At 47.6% G+C, this 14,223-nt stretch overlaps 1 pseudogene; it reads right to left on the minus strand.

Moving 5' to 3' along the window:
- Positions 1–6,514: 6,514 nt before the first annotated feature.
- On the minus strand, positions 6,515–7,002 carry LOC147959160 (uncharacterized; annotated as a pseudogene).
- Between the last annotated feature and the right edge of the window lie 7,221 nt (positions 7,003–14,223).

The raw sequence follows: 14,223 nt of genomic DNA on the forward strand, positions 1-14,223 counted from the left end.
TGACGGGAGGTCAACACAAGGCATCGGATGATAAAACTTTCTGGTTTGGGAAAGAAACTGGCACCTGCCGTGTAACGCCAGTTTGATCAGATCACCTGCCGGTGAAAACAAGTGCATGGTGTGGATGGCCCCCGCCGGGACAGCGCTAGACGCCGAGGTTGAGAACCCAGGCGAAGTTGCCGCGTGGGTTCCTTTCTTCTCAGCGAGGCTTTATGATCGCGCAAGACTATCTTTTTAAAGAGCCAAAAATATTTTTTTCTTTTACGACTAAGGGCGTGTTCGGTAGCCCTCTGCCTCCGTAATCCTCAGCTCCAGGTCGGAAGCCCAGCCGAACGATCCAAATCCTGGTTATACAAGTGGGAAGCTGGCTATTCGCGTAGTGTAAAATTAGAGGAGCGGTGGAGTTGAAACATCCGAGCTCCCAGAAATCGAAGGAGCGGGAGTTGACAGAAATTACTCCCGATTGCCACCGCCAAGTGAACTTGCGTACCGGTTCGCACTGATTTTTCTCTCCCATGACGTGCTTGTTCCCCTCCTCTCCCTCCCCTGCCGCTCGTTCCCCTTATCTTCCTCAACCGTCGCCGACGCGCTCGCGCATGTCCTCCTTCTCGGCCGATCTGACCTAGCTCTGCCGCCAGGAGTTCGAGCCTCTCCGGCTGATTCCACACCCAGGTCCTTCTCTCTGTCCCGTATCGACGGCTCCGTCCCGGCGGCTGCGTTCCTGGCGGCCCAGTCGAGCGCCGCCCGCGAGAGTGGGCGTGGGGGAGAGTGGTCTCGCCGCCCACATTGTGGCGTTGTCTGCGCACGCGCTGGGCTGGGCTTTGCTGGCTCACGCACTACTCGTAGCTAGGCGTCAGTGCTGCACTCCGATCTCTTCCATTACTGAATGATAGAATGTGCTATTTGATAGAATGGATTTGGAGCAAAGTGGGCAACAAATTACGTGTTGAACTTCAGGCAAATCGTGGCCTTTATCTCCCTATTTGATAGCAAATTGACAGCTTCAGGAAACACCCTGTTCTGTCAGTGCTGCAGGTTGAAGAAGCATCAAGGTGGGCCAAGAGGTGAGAACGTGGGAGGGCTGGGTTGCAGCCAAGCCAAATGGGCTGCCAGCCCAAGCCAGCGCTAACCAGCGAGAAGCTATGGAGCCAAACGATCTGTGAACTCCAGGATTTTTCAGGAGAAGCTGGCTATGGTTTTGGGCTATGGAGTTGAGGATTCTGAGGCTGTGGAGAGCTACCGAACATGCCTTAAGAGACAAGAATCCTTGGTTGGTGGCTCTGATGCAAAAGGAGCCAGGTCAAACGGCCACGGTACACGCAGTTTTTATCTTGCACCGGTTAAAATTGTTGTATTAACCCATTTACTAAAGTTTAACACAATTTTACCCTCCTTAAAAGTTTAAAATGGTTTGACCCTCTTTTTTTAAGTTCGACGGGACCCATTTTGATGACTCCACCTACCGTGACGTTTTGGTTGCATGGAAGGCTCATGTGTTTAGGGCAACTTCGACGCAAACGGACGATTTGGTTCATTTTTCTTTGTCCATTTGGGTTGATCATATGGACGACGTCCAAGCCCGCCCGTGTATTGTTGGCCAGTGTGCCTAAGAGCAACAACAACACGTCGATCTAGACAGATGTGAATATTGTTCGTTTTTTGTTTTTTTTGGATCGGCCGAGCGGATGGATTTTATCCGCTTTTTCGTTCGGGTCGACCGCGGTGCCCAACGATGGACGAAGTATTTTTCCTTGTCGACTTAAGAAAACAAGTTCAAACATATGCGTGAGAATTTAACATAATTAAACATTAAACAATCGATCACTTGCAGGCCAAAGTCCACTTAAACATTAATAAAATGTTGCTCTTTGCGCCTTGTGCATCTCCCTAGCCGAACCACAAGGGGCTTGATGGCCCCATAGATGGTCGTCCACTGACAAAGGAGAACAACAAGATTTTCAAGATCTAAATCCAAGGGGTTCTCCTCACATAGAGAAGAAAGTGATTGGTGGAAATGTGGATCTAGATCTCCTCTCTTCCCCTCCCCCTCCCAAAAAAAACTAACAAGAATCATGGATGAATTGAGGGATAGCAAGCTCTAAGAAGGTCAACAATGAGGAAAGAACACGAGCTAGAAGGATTGGATTCACTGGGGAAGAAGACCCCATTTATAGGCACCCCCAAATCCAACCGTTATGTGCACAAGTTGTGCACAAGCGGTATTACCGCTCTTAGGAGTGGTACTACCACTATAGGGATAGACTTACGATAGTACCGCGCGGGCGATACTACCGCCCCCTACTACCGTGCTACTGCCGCCCATTTACAGGAGCACGAAAACAAGTGGAAGAGAGTACGGTAGCTCATAGTGGAAGTACCATGTGAGCGGTACTACTGTGGGGCGGAGCGGTACTACCGCTTAGGAGAAGAAAACTGCCCAAGATAAATAGATGCAAATGAACTTCAAATTTAGCAAACTCAAGCTTGTTGGATAGATGACGACAAGTACTATCCAATAAGGAAGGAGAAGAAATGCCAATAGGATAAGGAAGAGGACCTTCCCACAATATGAACCGACAAACTCTCCAACATGGCAAACACACTAGATGAAGCAAACGGAATCCATTCTCGATGAACTTCAACTTGCCATGAAGGCGACAGTAAGCTCAAGGACTCTCAAATCAAAAAGGCCAAACAAGAACCAAGAAATATGATGCCAAGAATGCAATGGTTTGAGCTCTCTATGATTGATACGATCAAGCTACTCACTTGAGAGCCCCCCATGGTAGTACGGCTACCAATTCTATAACCCGGTCTCTCAACTAACCATGAGACCAGTAAAATAGAAAATCTATCAAGGTCACACATTTGCCTTGTGCATAGTCCACTTGAACTAGATGATGACGATCTTGACCTCCTTAAGATGGACCACCTTTCCTGATTGTGCCGGCTCGATAAAGACTAGAAGATTGCCCGCCCATACTCCACTATAGGTGAGCTCTATTCGGCACATATTCACATGTCCATTGTCACCATAATGGACGGCAAGCTTCAAGCATGTGATCTCTTCGTGATGCTCCACTTGAACTTGCACACCGCAACTTTGATGACGATCACCACTTGATGTCATCCTCCATTGGTTATATGATATCTTTCTTTTGATGCACGACCATGGAAACATACCTAACCCCACAATCAACTCTCACATAGACCACGAGTTAGTACACAAAGCGTAATGGACAATGGTCACCATACCATAAGATCACTTGATCCCGCTTGGTACATCTTCTACGCTTTGTGTGTTGATCAACTTGAATCACTCTTTGTACTTAGTCTTGATCAACATTGAATCTTTCGAACTCTCTTTATCAAGATGATGTCTTAAAGGTAAACATGAATGTTCGTACAATCTTCTTCTTCAAGACATGCTTGCAATAGGCTCAACTCTTACGTGACCAATCTTTGGATAAATCCTTGAATAGCACCTTGGTCAACACATATTCTTCTTCTACAGGGCCGGTCCTGAGATTTTGGGGGCCCAAGGCGAACCTAAATTTCGGGGCCCTTAATAAACATATCGTAGTAATAAAAATGAATATATGTTTATATGAAAAATGACCAATAACACTTAAATTCATCCAAACTTAATATACATATAAAATAATTTATACATATTACCTTAAAATTTTCTTCTAACAATCCTCGGTGCAAAGTCACTTATGATGGGTCGATGGCAATCTCATCTAATAATTTCCTCTCGATGCATAATATAGCCAAACCATTTAACCTCCGTTGATTCATTGGTGTCCTCAAATAATTCTTCAACAGTTTCAATTCCAAAAACCTTGTTCAAGTTCATTATCACTTAATGACTTAAGGGTGCCCGAGCTCAATAAAAATCCAAATATATTTTTAACCACCATGAGTTCTTTAAATCTATCCTTCAAAGAAGTGATTGTCATATCAACCAAAACCAAAAAATTAACAAATACTAAACTTGGAAATCCTTCTCAGCTTCTAGAATTTATTCTTGACAATCATTTTCGACAAACTGTTGACATTTTATTCTTGCTGATCAAATTCTGAATTCCCATTAGATTGTTGATCTCCCTCTATGGCAACCATCGGTAACTCATCAGCTCGGTTTACCAAAGTAGTGGAAGCACCAATACTACTCTTGAACTATGTATGAATATGTCCGCGCTGTGATTGTATCAATTTATCCACAACCTTCTCCCTTTCTCCTTTTATTACTACTCGATGCATAGTTCATGTTTCTCACCAACATGATAACACACAATCCTGAAAAAGAAAATCATTGGATCAATTATTGAACGATACCGCACATTCATCAAGGAATGGAAAATCACCAAGATGATATACCTGATCCTGATGGTCGAATCCGTGATGAGCGTCAGTCCGTGTACTGTGTGCAGCGCCTAGAGTCGGAGAGCAATTGACGAAAGACGAGTGGCGATGGGCTCCTTGAACTGAAATCAGCGGTGAACTCGATCAGGAAGGAGATTAGCGCCAGCCGGCAGGAGTGTCGACGTCGGCGGCCTAGGGCTGGGAGCGTGGGAATCGATGTGTGATGAATTGGGACGGATCGAACTGTGGAGGGGATACTCCCTCCGGTCCTTTTTACTCTGCATATAAGAATTGTCTAGAGTCAAACTTCATAAAGTTTGACCATATTTATATGAAAAAATATCAACATATACAATGCTAAAGTTACACAATATGAAAATTTAAGTCACAACGCATCTAATGATAATGATTTCACATTGTGAATGTTAATGCCTTTTTCTATAAAGTTGGTCAAATTTTACGAGGTTTGACTTCAGACAAATCTTATATGCGAACTAAAAAGGACCGGAGGGAGTATGTTTCAAAAAAAAAAGTGTTGTCGAGGGGATCATGATCTCTTTTTTTAGGTGAAGCCGTGAAACCGTGAAGGGATAGCTAGCTGTCTCTTTTTTCTATGTGAAAAAAGGATGAGGGGAGTGATTGCTATCGTGCCGCTGCGGCTCATTTCGCTTGCGCGCTTGCATGCGTCTGCGTGGAACGCTGAAGGGCCAGTGCCTTTGACTTTTTTTCTAACATGGGCCTACCTAGGCCTGCTATACCTAGTACCTACATACCTGGGTGGGGGCCCTAGATGGTAGGGCGGCCGCCCCCCTAGGGCCGGCCCTGTTCTTCTAATAACCTTGAAACCAACAAATGGTCTTCAAGCAATATCGATGGACAAACCCTTTAAATATAACTCAAGACAAGCATTAGTCCATAGAGAATGTCATCAATTACCAAAATCAAACATGGGCACACCACATGTTTTTTCACTTGGGCAGGGTCCAACTGGCCGGAAGTGGGCTGCAGCGATGAGGGCGGAGTGGCCAGATGTCTCGGTTGTGGATGGGGGAATGGAAGAATGGTGATGTGTCACTAATGGGGCGAGCCAGGGGGAGGACAAGGGCAATCGTCGCGCACATCCGCGCCATGTCTACCCTGATGCAAACCCGATCCAAATTTGGGCTGGAAATGGGCCGCAAGCGGATGGAAAATGGATGGTCGTCTATTTGCATCGGTGCGTTGGGCCGCGTTTCCTGTCCATTTCGATCCAAATAGACGTGCGCGTACAAAATGCGTCAGCACGTTGGAGTTTCCCTTACACTTGACCCAAACGCCATGGTCCATGGCGTTTCGCCCTCCGTGGGGGGTCATTTCACACAAAAACGAGTGTTGATACCTGGATGCTCGGTCAACCCAATTGTTTCTATATCACCAACCAAGAAATTGGATTTTCTAGGAGGCATTCCTTTATAATTAGGATTCTCTCTCACTTTCCGCCCAGGTCCCATGGAAGAAACGCCTTGGCGCGTGTCATCTAACATGCAAATCAAACACCACGGTGGATGGCATCACAAAAGGTCAGATTGTGCTAATTTTTCAAACCAAACAACCCAGAAAAAAATGAAGTACCACCGACACAAAAACTCAACGCCGCCACAACCTGACGGCAACCCTCTCATATAATATCCTTAGCGACGTCCCTCTGGCCTGCAGTTAGGCATCGCCACATGGTCTGCGATATTAAGGACGTGTTTGGTAGCCTTTCTAAGCGAGCCTGGCCCGTGGAGCCTCGCTCAATGAAGGCTGGTTGAGGTAAAACAGGCAAAAAACTAACATCTGCACTTCGTTTGATTGCCGCGCATTTTGTCATCTTGCATTAGGGGAGCAATTCTGCCATGGCGTTTGGCTGCCCGCATAGGCTCGACTTACGTAACTACACGATGTTTGGTTCCATACAACACATATTGTCTGGTAACCTCTTCGGCGAGGTGATGAGGTTACCAGCACACAATAGCGCAAAGAATAACCCATAGACACACAACAGAAGATAGTTGTAACCATAGCAAGCCGCAGTTTAAATACAATGCCACACTTAAACATAACAGTTCAGAAGCAAAGTAGTACGATATGAAACTAAACCAGCTAGAGCATAGGAAGGGTTGTCTTAGACGTTCATGACGAAGGCGTCGTCGTGCCTCCCGCACTTGGTCACCACTTCAGTGTTGTCATCGTTGAAGACGATGACCTTGAGCGTGTCGGGAGTGAGCAACTTGAACATCACCATGTAGCCAATCCTGATCTGATGGACGAGGTGAAGGGGTCCCAACTCTGATCGAGGGTGACTCTGTCATCCATCAGCTGGACAGCCACCCTCGATGAGCAGCCGGTGTTCGTCCCTAGCTTGAACAATGTCAGCACGTCCGGGAAGTGCTCGGTGCAGTCCAGGGGCATCGGGATGCACTCCAGCTGAGGGGCAAAGATCACCTTGCATAAGTGGGTTGGACCATCCTCCTCGTGGTAGTGCCTGTAGTTTCGGCGCTTACCGCTAGGGGGTTCCTTCGGCACCTCGTCTTCATCTGTGGCCACCTCCTCAAGCATGGTTAGCACAACTTCCATGGCCGGCACCACCTCCTTGCCCTTGTCCATGGGCGGCACCACCTCCTTGCCCTTGTTCTCTGTGTTGATATGCATTACAAAGAGCACGCATTATGAAGCGCACAAAGTTCCCAGGTTGATCGCCATTAAAATCTATCATCCATAACCCCTTTAATTACCCATCCTCACGGTCACTACTTACCCACCATCTCACTCAGTTATCTCTTTGTCTCTCACTCTTCCTCCTATATATCCATCGCCATGAACTCCAGCAGCAACTCCAACCCATCCCCATCCCCTTTCCTTGGGGCATTGGATGGAGGGCTTTCTTCCTCGCGTGCTCGCTCGATAACCGCACCAAGTTCGAGAACACCATGGAAGTCTGCTCGAACTTCAGCATCATGGCAGACATGCAAAAAGTCTCAGACGCTATGGTGAACAAGGCGACGACGGAGGAGTTGAAGACACTAATTCCTGACCCAACGAAGGACGCTATGTCAGTCGACATCCTTCGCTAGGCCATGAATCAGGCCGACTCCGACGATGCTCGACAGAGGTGAAAGCGTAGGTTTACTCCCGGAGGGGGTGAATGGGAGATTTTTAGAAATTCGTCAAACTCTGATGCATTTGATGAAATCAGAGTGAAGAAACAGAAACATGAGGGAGCTAAATCAACACGGTAACAGAAAACATGCATACAAGATACATACATGTGAAGAACATGTAATCATACAAGCATACATGCATGCAGAAGATGAACTGAAGAAATGACAAACAACATGATGAAAGTCTCCAGTTCAAATTCTTCCTAGGATATACCACAAATTCTTCAGTAGCGGAAATAACTAAGGTAAAGGTGAGGAATCTGAAACCAGGTTAGCTCGGTGAAGATGCAACGATTTGGTAGGCCATCAACTGTACGTCTGGTTGAGCCGGCTGAAACAAACTCAGAGGACACTTAGTCCTCATTGTATTCCTCTTGAGCCAAGGTCACTTAGATCTTGCCTAATCACTCGTGGTAAGTCTTTAAGTGTTGAAAATATGCCCTAGAGGCAATAATAAAATGGTTATTATTATATTTCTTTGTTCATGATAATTGTCTATTGTTCATGCTATAATTGTGTTATCCGGAAATCGTAATACATGTGTGAATACATAGACCACAACACGTCCCTAGTGAGCCTCTAGTTGACTAGCTCGTTGATCAAAAGATAGTCATGGTTTCCTGACTATGGACATTGGATGTCATTGATAACGGGATCACATCATTAGGAGAATGATGTGATGGACAAGACCCAATCCTAAGCATAGCTCAAAGATCGTGTAGTTCGTTTGCTGTAGCTTTTTCCGAATGTCAAGTATCATTTCCTTAGACCATGAGATTGTGCAACTCCCGGATACCGTAGGAGTGCCTTGGGTGTGCCAAACGTCACAACGTAACTGGGTGACTATAAAGGTACATTACAGGTATCTCTGAAAGTGTCTGTTGGGTTGGCACGAATCGAGACTGGGATTTGTCACTCCGTATGACGGAGAGGTATCTCTGGGCCCACTCGGTAATGCATCATCATAATGAGCTCAATGTGACCAAGTGGTTGATCACGGGATCATGCATTACGGCACGAGTAAAGTGACTTGCCGGTAACGAGATTGAACTAGGTATTGGGATACCGATGATCGAGTCTCGGGCAAGTAACGTACCGATTGACAAAGGGAATTGTGTACGGATTGATTGAATCCAAGATTCGTGGTTCATCCGATGAGATCATCGTGGAGCATGTGGGAGCCAACATGGGTATCCAGATCCCGCTGTTAGTTATTGACTGGAGAGGCGTCTCGGTCATGTCTGCATGTCTCCCTAACCCGTAGGGTCTACACACTTGGTTCGGTGACGCTAGGGTTGTTGAGATATTAGCATACGGTAACCCGAAAGTTGTTCGGAGTCCCATATGAGATCCGAACGTCACGAGGAGTTCCGGAATGGTCCGGAGGTGAAGATTTATATATAGGAAGTCAAGTTTTGGCCATCGGGAAAGTTTCGGGGGTAATCGATATTGTACTGGGACCACCGGAAGGGTCCCAGGGGTCCACCGTGTGGGGCCACCTATCCCGGAGGGCCCCATGGGCTGAAGTGGGAGGGGAACCAGCCCCTAGTGGGCTGGTGCGCCCCCCCCCCTTGGGCCTCCCCCTGCGCCTAGGGTTGGAAACCCTAGGGGCGGGGGCGCCACCCTTGCCTTCGGGGGCAAGGCACCCCTTGGCCGCCGCCCCCCTAGGAGATTGGATCTCCTAGGGCCGGCGCCCCCCCTAGGCACCCTATATATAGTGGGGGGGAGGAAGGGCAGCCGCACCCAAGCCCCTGGCCTCTCCCTCTCCCTCCCGTGACACTCCTCCGTCTCCCTGCGCTTGGCGAAGCCTTGCCGAGATCACCGTTGCTTCCACCACCACGCCGTCGTGCTGCTGGATCTTCATCAACCTCTCCTTCCCCCTTGCTGGATCAAGTTGAAGGAGACGTCTTCCCAACCGTACGTGTGTTGAACACAGAGGTGCCGTCCGTTCGGCACTTGGTCATCGGTGATTTGAATCACGTCGAGTACGACTCCATCATCCCCGTTCTCTTAAACGCTTCCGCTCGCGATCTACAAGGGTATGTAGATGCACTCCTCTCTCCCTCGTTGCTAGATGACTCCATAGATTGATCCTGGTGATGCGTAGAAAATTTTAAAATTCTGCTGCGTTCCCCAACAGTGGCATCATGAGCTAGGTCTATGCGTAGTTACCATGCACGAGTAGAATACAAAGCAGCAGTGGGCATCGATATTGTCAATTTGCTTGCCGTTACTAGTCTTATATTGATTCGGTGGCATCGTGGGATGAAGCGGCCTGGACCGACCTTACACGTACGCTTATGTGAGACTGGTTCCACCGACTGACATGCACTAGTTGCATAAGGTGGCTGGCGGGTGTCTGTCTCTCCCACTTTAGTCGGATCGTGTCGGGGATATACCCCGCGGTGTAAACCGGCCGGAAGTATAACCCGGCCGGACTTGGCGGTTTACTTGAGACCCGGCTGAGACTTGACGATTCACTGGTGACCCGTTTGGACCTGGCGGTTTATGATTCATTGGTAATCCGGCAGGTGGGTTAGAGGAGCGGCAAGACCCGGTGGCCCAACGGGCGGTTCATGAAGGCCGGTTCATACTATGGTGGGCTGGTTTAAGGGGAAAGGCATGACGAATATTTACCTTACAAGGAGTTAAGACCAGGACTTGTATCCGGTTTATATTAGAGATAGACTAGTCCTAATCCTAATAGGACTCCACATGTAACCCGCCCCTTCAACATATATAAGGAGGGGCAGGGCTCCCAAAAGAGGACAAGCTACAAGTAAGAAGAAACAATCTTAGGGCTAGACACAAAGAGGAGAGCCGGTTTACGGCGACTCCCTCGTGATGATAATGAGACCTAGCCTCAAACAGCATGTAGGGTTGTTACCGGATGATATTTCCCGGGGCCCGAAGCTGTCTAAATCCTTGTCTTGCGTGTTGATCCGCCCTGCGTCTCTCGTCCCATTCAACCCCTCTCAAGCTACCACATAGATGCGTTGGCCTCGCGACTAAGTCCTGACACTAAGGACATCTACCGTGACAAATCCTCGATAGTTGGCGCCCACCGTGGGGCCTGAGCACGGTGGTGTTGAGTTCTTGAAGGAATCTTGAAAGTGCGTTATATCGACTAGAGGGGGGGTGAATAGGTGATTTTTATGAAAGTCTTCAAAACGTGAGAGTTATGAAGACAAACAGTGAAGATTATGCCTATTACTATGCAGCGGAAGTTAGATTACACTAGGCCAGCCATGGTCATGTATTCAATAGAGTGAAAGCACAATGACAAACAGCTTCAGTGTAATAAGGATCAGGTAGGAAGAAGTTATGAAGCCGAACAGATCATACATTCACGTTGTGAAGACAAAAGATAAAGCAAGCATGCAATGGCTTCACAATTGAGTAACAGTAAGAAAAGGAAGTGAAGATAAAACCAGTGACTCGTTGAAGACAATGATATGTTGGACCAGTTTCAGTTGCTGTGACAACTGTACGTCTGGTTGGAGCGGCTAGGTATTTAAACCTTAGGACACACAGTCCCGGACACCCAGTCCTGAACACACAGTTCAGGACACCAAGTCCTCACCGTATTCTCCTTGAGCTAAGGTCACTTAGTCCTCGCCCAATCACTCTGGTAAGTCTTCAAGGTAGACTCCCAAACCTTCACAGACTTCGTTCACTGGCAATCCACAATGTCTCTTGGATGCTCTGAACGCGACGCCTAACCGTCTGGAGGATTCACAGTCCTCAAGTGTAATAAGTCTTCAGATCACATAGACACGAAGACTTAAGTGATGCCCAATTTACTCTGGCTTTGGGTGGTTAGGGCTTTTCTCCTCATTAGGAATTTTTCTCTCAAAGGCTTCGAGGTGGGTTGCTCTCAAATGACAAAAGCCGTGCACTGAAATCTGAGCAGCCAACCGTTTATGGTTGTGGGGGTGGGCTATTTATAGCCACTTGGCAACCCGACCTGATTTGTCCGAAATGACCCTGGTGTTGGGGAACGTAGCATAAATTCAAAATTTTCCTACGTGTCACCAAGATCTATCTATGGAGTCATCTAGCAACGAGGGAGGAGTGGATCTACATACCCTTGTAGATCACGCGCGGAAGCGTTCAAGAGAACGGGGTTGATGGAGTCGTACTCGTCGTGATCCAAATCACCGATGATCCTAGCGTCGAACGGACGGCACCTCCGCGTTCAACACACGTACGGAGCAGCAACGTCTCCTCCTTCTTGATCCAGCAAGGGGGAAGGAGAGGTTGATGGAGATCCAACAGCACGACGGCGTGGTGGTGGAAGTAGCGGGATTCCAACAGGGCTTCGCTAAGCGCTGCGGGAGGAGGGAGATGTGTCATGGGAGGGAGAGGGAGGCGCCAGGCCTTAGATTTCGTTGCCCTCCCTTCCCCCCCACTATATATAGGGCCAAGGGAGAGGGGGAGGGCGCAGCCTTGCCCCTTCCTCCAAGGAAGGGTGCGGCCAAGGGGGGGAGGAGTCCATCCTCCCCAAGGCACCTCGGAGGTGCCTTCCCCCTTTAGGACTCTCCCTTTTTCCTCTACTCTTGGCGCATGGGCCTCTTAGGGCTGGTGCCCTTGGCCCATATGGGCCAAGGCGCACCCCTACAGCCCATATGGCCCCCCGGGGCAGGTGGCCCCACCCGGTGGACTCCCGGGACCCTTCCGGTGGTCCCGGTACAATACCGGTGACCCCAAAACTTGTCCCGATGGCCGAAATAGCACTTCCTATATATAAATCTTTACCTCCGGACCATTCCGGAACTCCTCGTGACGTCCGGGATCTCATCCGGGACTCCGAACAACTTTCTGGTTACCGCATACTAATATCTCTATAACCCTAGCGTCACCGAACCTTAAGTGTGTAGACCCTACGGGTTCGGGAGACATGCAGACATGAACGAGATGACTCTCCGGTCAATAACCAACAGCGGGATCTGGATACCCATGTTGGCTCCCACATGTTCCACGATGATCTCATCAAATGAACCACGATGTCAAGGACTTAATCAATCCCGTATACAATTCCCTTTGTCTAGCGGTACGATACTTGTCCGAGATTCGATCGTCGGTATCCCGATACCTTGTTCAACCTCGTTACCGGCAAGTCTCTTTACTCGTTCCGTAACACATCATCCCGTGATCAACTCCTTGATCACATTGTGCATATTATGATGATGTCCTACCGAGTGGGCCCAGAGATACCTCTCCGTTTACACGGAGTGACAAATCCCAGTCTCGATTCGTGCCAACCCAACAGACACTTTCGGAGATATCTGTAGTGTACCTTTATAGCCACCCAGTTACGTTGTGACGTTTGGCACACCCAAAGCATTCCTACGGTATCCGGGAGTTGCACAATCTCATGGTCTAAGGAAATGATACTTGACATTAGAAAAGCTTTAGCACACGAACTACACGATCTAGTGCTATGCTTAGGATTGAGTCTTGTCCATCACATCATTCTCCTAATGATGTGATCCCGTTATCAACGACATTCAATGTCCATAGTCAGGAAACCGTAACCATCTATTGATCAACGAGCTAGTCAACTAGAGGCTTACTAGGGACATGGTGTTGTCTATGTATCCACACATGTATCTGAGTTTCCTATCAATACAATTATAGCATGGATAATAAACGATTATCATGAACAAGGAAATATAATAATAACTAATTTATTATTGCCTCTAGGGCATATTTCCAACACCTGGGTCACTAAGGAACTGACACGTGTCTCAACGGTCAGATTTCAAACTCTCATGGCAACTTTGCTTGGGCTACAAACAAAGCTGACGTGTCCGGCTCTGGACAAGATTTGCTCTCATTGTCTTCGCTCGAAGACATAGGATTTTTGATTTAGGCATCACTTCAGTCATTCTGACTGGTTCTCCTGGACCCCACTTAACATTACGGTGGTTCCTATGACTCAACACAAAAGAAAAAGAACTACGAAAGATCTAAGTCTTCGAGCTCCATAGGCTTCATAACGTGTCTTCTTTTGTCATAGTCTTCAATGTGAATATCTTCATATACCACCTTTGTCTTCATACATTTTTAGGGGTCATCTCTTGTAATAAAACCGAATCAATGAGGGACTTCTACCTGTGTTTTCCTGCAATACTCACAAACACATTAGTCCCTCAACTAGGTTTGTCGTTAATACTCCAAAACCAACTAGGGATGGCACTAGATGCACTTACAAATCTTTTTTAGGGTTTCAAGAAGTTTGCAATTTTCCGGATGAAGAAGAATCGGTTTAAAAAGATTCGCATCAGCCTTAAAATTTATGATATATGAAAGAGAAATTAGAGTCGCGAAGCCACCTGCCGCTGTCGTCTTGCGCCGCTGCCAACGCGGCTTGGCGAACCGAAGCCAGATCGATAAGGGAAGCCAAGACCTTCAAGTTCTACTACTGATTCAACCCGTACGTGGAGATTGACCAGAAGCGACCCACTGAGCCGCTGTTCTCGCACGTACTGTCTTCAAGTCCCGAGGAAGCCAAAGCTGCTATTAGGCGATTTTCAATTGATCTCTACAGCTACTACTCACGGCATATTACAAGGTTTCACTGCTGCTGCTGTGTCGCATCAAGCCATCAATCAACCGGATCAAGTATTGCAGGACTATTACTTTCTCACGTGAAACTACTAGTCGTGCT

The sequence above is a fragment of the Triticum urartu genome, chromosome 7A (genome assembly GCF_056163025.1).
Source record: "Triticum urartu cultivar PI428250 chromosome 7A, HENAU_Tu73, whole genome shotgun sequence".
Taxonomy (NCBI): Eukaryota; Viridiplantae; Streptophyta; class Magnoliopsida; order Poales; family Poaceae; genus Triticum; species Triticum urartu.